At 38.9% G+C, this 7,676-nt stretch overlaps 1 long non-coding RNA gene across 1 annotated transcript; it reads left to right on the forward strand.

Annotated features, from left to right (window-relative positions):
* Nucleotides 1–594: 594 nt before the first annotated feature.
* On the forward strand, nt 595–7,222 carry LOC119543910. Its single transcript, XR_005218704.1, has 4 exons — nt 595–637; nt 1,046–1,150; nt 3,394–3,467; nt 6,924–7,222. It is a non-coding gene; the product is annotated as an uncharacterized LOC119543910 (long non-coding RNA).
* Nucleotides 7,223–7,676: the final 454 nt, after the last annotated feature.

A 7,676-nucleotide genomic window follows, 5' to 3' on the forward strand; every position in this document is an offset into this window, starting at 1 on the left:
CTGTAGTGAAAAGCTAAAATGTACTCAGAAAGAAATTCTGGCAGCTTCAAGGTTAACAAGAATTTACTGAGTGCCCATATGTGTACTAGGTACTTTCACATTGATTTTCCCACTTAAGAATTTAGTATCTTTGTTAAGGTAAAAAGAACTGTTACAATTACATGTGAATATATATAGGTGTGTGTGTATATATATATGTGTATATGTGTGTGTGTATATATTTTGTGTGTGTGTGTGTGTATATATATATATGCTTTTTGACTCAAGGAAATAATTGGCAAAGAATAAAAAATAAAATGATCTCAACTCATTGACTATGAATAGAACTTGGGATACACAAGAAAAAAAAATCAGACAGAGTCCTGCAATTGTTTGGATGATCTTAACCTTGTCAGTTTTGGGTGTTGTTATATCTATGTATCAAGCTATGTCACCAACCTTTCAAGGTGGGATTTCTTTCTAATGCTGTTTATTTCCTACTGATTGGATTTCTCTCCATTGATTTTTTTGTCCCAGGAAATTCATACTAGGCAGTGACTCATTAACATCCTACATCCTCAGGCTGCACTTGTTTTTCTGTGCAATGTGAGACAATTTGATTTCTGTGGAGCTTAGACCTGGAATCAGAAGACTTCAGGTAAGGGGTTGGGCTAGTTCCCAGACTGATAGACACTCAGAAATGTCTATTATTCCTTAGTACCCTACTTGAATTTCCAGAAAGTTATCTCTAGGCCAGATGCTAGAGAATGTTATGTTTGGAGTTGGAAGACTTGAGTTTGGAATACCAGCTCAAACCTTGTTCTCTTTGAGGCCTGGGGGAGGTTACATCATCTTTCTCATCTTCTAATCTCTTATTGAAAAATGTTATGGTGAGGTTGAACTAAGGGTAAAATGAGGTAGAGCAGTGCAAGTTGTCTGTAAATTCTGAAACATTTATGCAACACTTACTACTGGGAAGAATTAGAAAATATAATCTTGAGGGTGGAAAAGGGAGCCAAAGAGGTTGGTATCAGAGTAGATTTTTTTTTTTGCATTGAATTTTCAGGCAAGAAACATGCAATGGAGACAACAAATGAGTCTTGTTCTACATTCTTCTGCCAGTTGAGGGGCAGGAGAGGAGTTTGAGAAGAAGAATCCATATAGCCTTCAAGTAAGTTGATGTTTTTTGCATAACAATATCTTGGGTGGAGGGCCGTAGCTCGGTAGCTTGGACAAAGGGAATGATAATAACACCATCATATTTTTTGAATACTTACTATGTGTGTCAGTTAGGGTTCTCTAGGGAAACAGAACCAATAAGAGATATCTGTAAATATAAGATTTTAAAAAAGTGTCTCACACAACTGTGGGGATGCATGAGTCCAAATTCTGTAGGGCAGGCAGTGAACTGGCAAATCCGATGAAGGTGTTCGATGAATTCCTCAGGAAACGCTTTGCTGTCTAGCTGAACAAGAAGTGAAGGTTCTCTTTCTTTCTCTCTTAAAAGTCTTCAACTGATTGGATTAAATTCAGCTGACTGAATTCTTTCCTTGTGGAAGACACGCCCTTCGTTGATGTAATCAGTCACAGTAGCAGCCAATGACAGATGATTTAATAAACCAGCCTTCTGGTTTATTAACCAGCCACAAATGTTCTTGCAGTAATGGTTAGGCCAGTGCTTTCTTGACCACACACCTGGAAACCATCACCTGGGCAAGTTGACACATGAACCTAACCATCACACTATATGATAGGCACAGTGCGAAAAAAATTGCATAGAAAAGCATGCACACCTTAAGCCACCCCAATGAAGCTGTAAAATATTTCCATCACCCCTGAAAGTTTCCTTATGACATTTTTCAGTCATTCTGGGCAACTACTCCTCTGATTTCTATTATCACAGCAATTTTTGTGTGATCTAGAACTTCATATAAATGGAATCACACAGCATGTTCTCTTTGTGTATGGCTTCTGTAGTGGATTGAACTATGTACCCCAATTTAGACATGTTCCTAATCTTCATCCACATCCCTGTGGGTATGAACTCATTGTAAATAGGACCTCTTGAAGATGTTATTCTTTATTAATGTGTGGTCAACTGAACCAGGTTTATCTTAATCCAGAATACTGGAGACTTTATAAAAAAGAAAGCCACAGGGAGGGGCCACATGCCAAAAGTCAGCAGGAACCATGCAGAGAAAGGAGAGGACATTGCCATGGGACAGGAAAACCAAGGAATCCAAGGATTACTGGCCAGCCAGAATGCTACCAGCTCCAAGAGCAAACAAGCCTTCTATCTTTGAAACCATGAGAAAATAAATTCCTGTTGTTTAAACCAACATATTGTGTAGTATTTGTGATAGCAGCTCCAGCAAACTAAGAGAGCTTCTTTCACTCAATATAATGATTTTGATATTCATCCATGTTATTCTGCCTTATTTCTGAGTAGCATCCATCTGTAAACTCTTTAAGAGGGCAATTTCGTCTTCAAATCTACCACTGTAGTTAGAAATAGGGATAATATTAAACACGTTTAAGAAAAGCGTTGACATGGACAGTGACCATGAGAACAGACACTGGCCTGGGGACTGGAGCTGAGTCTTGCACCAGGGGTTAACCCTTCATCCAGTTAATCCAGGGGTTAACTGGATTGTGGGGAGGTGGGGGTGCTGGAGGAGGGGCTGTAGGAACTGAGATGGTTGGGGTGCTGATTGGGCACTTGGAGGGTTCAGGAAAGTGTCTATTTACTGATCAGAATGGGAGTTTTCACAAATTTGTACCAGTGTGTGCTACTGATTATCAGCTCTGCTTAGTAAAGTGTCTTATTCAGAAAACACATTCAATAAATATTTGTTAAATGAGTGGATGAATAACTACAAATTAAATGTAAGTTGAGGATCCCTGCTTGATTTCACTTAGAAATAAAATTGACCTATCTTGCGAGTGTTTTCAGGTGCTTTGGTTTTATCAGAAGTAGTTTGCTATAGATTATTAAAACAACTTCAGAGCCTTTATCCAGGTTGTGCCATTTGGCCCAAAGATGATCCATGGAATGAAAGACTGATGAATGACCAGGAGGTGCTGTGAGTCTTAACTGTTTTCCCAAGTGTGAACAGGTTATACCTGGGACATCAAGGAGAGAAGAATCAGGACAGTCAACAGCAGGATGAGTGGAACATAGTGAAGTCTCAAAAAATTTGGTGAATGAATAATTTTGTGAATAACTATTTGTGTTGTACACATTCAAAAGAGAAAGAGGTCAATAAGGGCTGGAGTATCCAGAAGAGACTTCTTGGATGGGGAAGGTAAAAATTATGGGTAGCATGAACAAAGGAAGGGCACAGTGCAGCGAAGACACTGGTGCTTTTGCCTGCTCTTTGGAGGACTGAACTATACTTTCTCTGCTGTTTTCAGTCTTGGATGGACTCCCAGTCAAGGAATCCTGTCTTCTCTGGATATGAAGCAGAAGGGTGATCCAAGCTCCACTGGTAAGAAGCTCCAGAATGTGGTCATCAAGTGGGGTAATCCAGAGGATTATGGTTGAACTGATGTACCTTGATGGTAGTGCCTCAAAAGGATAGTCCCTGGTTCTTGCTACCTGGATCTCCAGAATTTCTCTGATTCCTGGCTCTTCTGAATTTTGACCTCTCTGCTTTTCCTTTATTTCTGTGAGTTATTCCATAGCCATCCAATATTTTTCTTTTATTGCTTAATGTAGCCAGAATCAATTTCTGTTGTTTCACAAACAGACCCTGATGGATTTAGGCAGTTTTGAGCTGCCCAGCCTCCACCAGTTTTATAGGATGTCCTGCTCAGCTAGCAGCTGATTACAAAATACTTTTGAATGTTTATTTTTGAGAATGGAATCCCTTGCACTTCCCTTATGAGAAGACCATGTGGTCTTTCTACTTGAGTCACAAACTGAGATGTCTGGAAGGGGATGTTCCTCTTTATGACTCAATTTCACCTTTTGCTACACATTACCCCATAAGAAGTACTACTCAGAAGATTACTTTGGCTATTTGCAATGCAATACCAACCAAGCTGTGACTCTTGAGAGCAAAGACATAGTCTGATTAAAAAAATGAAGATTTTTAGTTTTGTAGCTGTAGCTAGTTGCTGTCTTGTGATTTTCATCTGGTTTCATCTACTCATTTCTCTCCCAATGAAAGTAAATATATCCCTTTCTTTTTCCAGCTTCCTTTTTTGGGCTAACCATTCCTGTGGTGTCAACCTCCATCTTCCTTTCTCCGTATCCACTGTCTTTTCTGCTAGCTTCCTCTCTTGCTGCTTACTTGGAATGCTTCTATGTTCGCCTCTGATGAGTGCTAATTGAACTATATTCCTCATTTTTCTCATGAATCCTGGGGAGAGTAGCATTTTTTTCCCCAAGGGAAAATGAAAACATAGACTCTTAAGTCAACAAAAGAGTCATAGAACAGACTTCAGGGGCCTTGTGCAAAAGAAAGGCAGAACTGGGAAGAGCAGCTCAAGTCCAGGGCTTGGCCACGTGGGTAACTGTCAACTATGGCACAGCATGAGAAAAAAGGAGGGCCTTTCTCAGGAGGAAGTGCTCCATGCAGGATGTTGCATAAGTAGTTGCTGTTACAATCCTGAGTGTACTCAAGGATGAATGAAAAAAAGAGTCTCTAAAGAACCTAAAAACTCTGTGAATTCAAGAGCATTGGACCAAACCTGAATTTGATTCTCAACAATTTTATTCTCTCTCGTTTGTTGATAATGAGCTTAAATGCATGTAGCAGGTAGAAAATAAGCATGAGCTTGAGGAAGAAAACCTGCCGTCTGATTTCCAGGCCAGCACTATATCCAGCTGGTTTGAGAGTTATCTACCATATCTTTCATGTCTGTCAGCTCTCACCATCGTTGATCTAACTTGAGCTCTTATTATCTCCTGGCATGATTCTCGAATGCTCTCCCTAGCCCTGTTTCTCCTTTCATTAGCCTCTTCTCTCTGCTGTCAGAATAAACAAGACTTGGTCATATCAATTCCCTGCTTAAAAGCCTCTGATGCTATTCCTTAGTCCACAGGAATGGGTTGGACTCTTTACTATGGCAAACAAGATCTCACCCGTGAGCCCTCCGTGTGCTTTCCCAGCCTCATGCCTTCTGCAGCCACACCTTCCTCACCTACCCTGGATGCTTCTGTTCCATGAACACCTGCGTACTTTAAGGTCTCCGTGCTTTGCTCCTGTTTCTTCCACTTTGATCTTCTCCTTCCTCCAGTTTTAAGACCATTTCTTAAATGTCAAAATCTCTGCCGAGCAGAATTAATTGCCTTTTTCCTTTGTTCACCTTTAGCTTTCTACTCACATCATGCAAATGCAAATACAGTATATTGGCACAGTTTAATAGAAATATAATATAAGCCACAAATATCATTTTAAATTTTCTAGTAGCCACATTAAAATGGGTGAAATTAATTTTAATATTATTTAACCCTATATAAAAAATATCATTTCAACATGCAGTAAATATAAAACTTATTAGCGAGATGTATGACATTCTTTTTTGCACTAATTCTTTGAAATCTGGTGTGCATTTTACACTTACAGCACATCTCAATTCGATCTAGCTGCATTGCAGGTATCTACTAGCTACATGTGGATAGTGACTATCATACTAGACTGTAAGCATTAGACACCTGTCTGTCCTTCTGTTTCAGCTATGCTTTTCATGAGAGGTTTGCCTTATTCTTATTTTGATCTCCGAGTTATAGTCCTGTGCAGGAAACAGCAGCTGAGTAAGAGTGCTGACTGAGAGTCTCAGAAGTCTATGGGCGTTGTTGCCAGAAATAAGCCATTATATTTCTTTTTTTGTCAAATTCCCGTGGTGGTCTCAGGGCAGGCTATAAAATAATGTTCAAGTTCCCTTAAATTAACTGTCAAATGATCCATGGGATGGGGCATAATAGAAATGGTTTGAAAGGAAGATTGGTTGCACTGTTTAAATTCCATTTGGTTATTTGAAAATTATTATATTAATTTGAGTACATTATGACTACAATGATTGAATTGTAATTACACACCTTTTAGGTATTTTATTTATAACATTGACCTAGGTGAATCAACCATGCATGCATGATCTAATCAGTTATGCTCAGGGAGCACAGCTGAGTTCAGGAAGGTGATACTGGAAGGAATAAGGGATTAGTTAAATCCAATGATGTTTGATTGCCCTCTTCTCTGAACTCCTATAGCATTTATAGCCCATACCATGCAACATGTGTACGAAGTGATCCTATGGTTATGGATTGCAAGGGAAAACTCTGGGTTCTCTGAGAGCGGTGGATAGATACCATCGGAAAAGGGCTTGCTCGTTAATTTTATGCTGTTACAACCCTATCAATACCACAGGGACAGGGTCTGCAGAAGGGACTCTTGGGATTTCAGGATGAACTACAGAATACAAATTACTGTAACATGCATTTAATATATTGCAAACAATGTCTCTTCTTGCCAGAATAAAGCCCTTGGTAGTCATTTAATGACTCAAAATAAAAATAATGATTATTTCTACAAGGGGTTTCCAAATGCATGGTTTTCAATGATAAAGTAAAACCTCTGGTTTTGGTCTTCTAGAAGATGACATTCAGATGAGACTTACCATATTTCTCACCATACTTACTTTTCCAGGTCCTTTTGTAATTTCCAGTGTTTATAAATGGTTTAATCTGTCATATCATCCAATCATTCAAGAAAATATATATCAAACTATTACATGATCATTTGCACTGATTCATGTTGACCATGGAAACTAGTCTGCCTCATATGTTGGAGGCTGTCTGTTATTTTTCACCATATCAACATGGCCATAAACAGTTTCTCTCAAGCCATAAAAGAATCAGTAGCTGTAATCAAAGGAAAATCAGTTAAAAAGATGCAACAAAAGTAAAACATGAGCTGTTTTCTTTCCTTTCTTTGTAGAAGAAACTCCTGGATGCTAAGAGTGGGAACAGATGGGGCCTTGGTGGACAATACCTACCTGAGACTCTGGTGATAGTCTTGCTGCCATCTGCACAAATATCCAACTGCTTTGAACTGCTCTGTTTAAATTCTTTCATGTTGGAGAAGAGAATGGCCAAACATGGACTGATGATGTCAACTTTCATCTCATTTAAAATCTAACCTTTAATTTTTTTTATCTTCATTTTATTGAGATATATTCACATACCACACAGTCATACGAAACAAATCGTACATTCGATTGTTCACAGTACCATTACATAGTTGTACATTCATCACCTAAATCAATCCCTGACACCTTCATTAGCACACACACAAAAATAACAAGAATAATAATTAAAGTGAAAAAGAGCAATTGAAGTAAAAAAGAACACTGGGTACCTTTGTCGGTTTGTTTGTTTGTTTCCTTCCCCTATTTTTCTACTCATCCATCCGTAAACTATACAAAGTGGAGTGTGGTCCTTATGGCTTTCCCAATCCCATTGTCACCCCTCATAAGCTACATTTTTATACAACTGTCTTCAAGATTCATGGGTTCTGGGTTGTAGTTTGATAGTTTCAGGTATCCACCACCAGCTACCCCAATTCATTAGAACCTAAAGAGGGTTGTCTAAATTGTGCGTAAGAGTGCCCACCAGAGTGACCTCTTGGCTCCATTTGGAATCTCTCTGCCACTGAAGCTTATTTCATTTCCTTTCACATCCCCCTTTTGGT

Source organism: Choloepus didactylus, chromosome 9, assembly GCF_015220235.1.
Source record: "Choloepus didactylus isolate mChoDid1 chromosome 9, mChoDid1.pri, whole genome shotgun sequence".
NCBI lineage: Eukaryota > Metazoa > Chordata > Mammalia > Pilosa > Megalonychidae > Choloepus > Choloepus didactylus.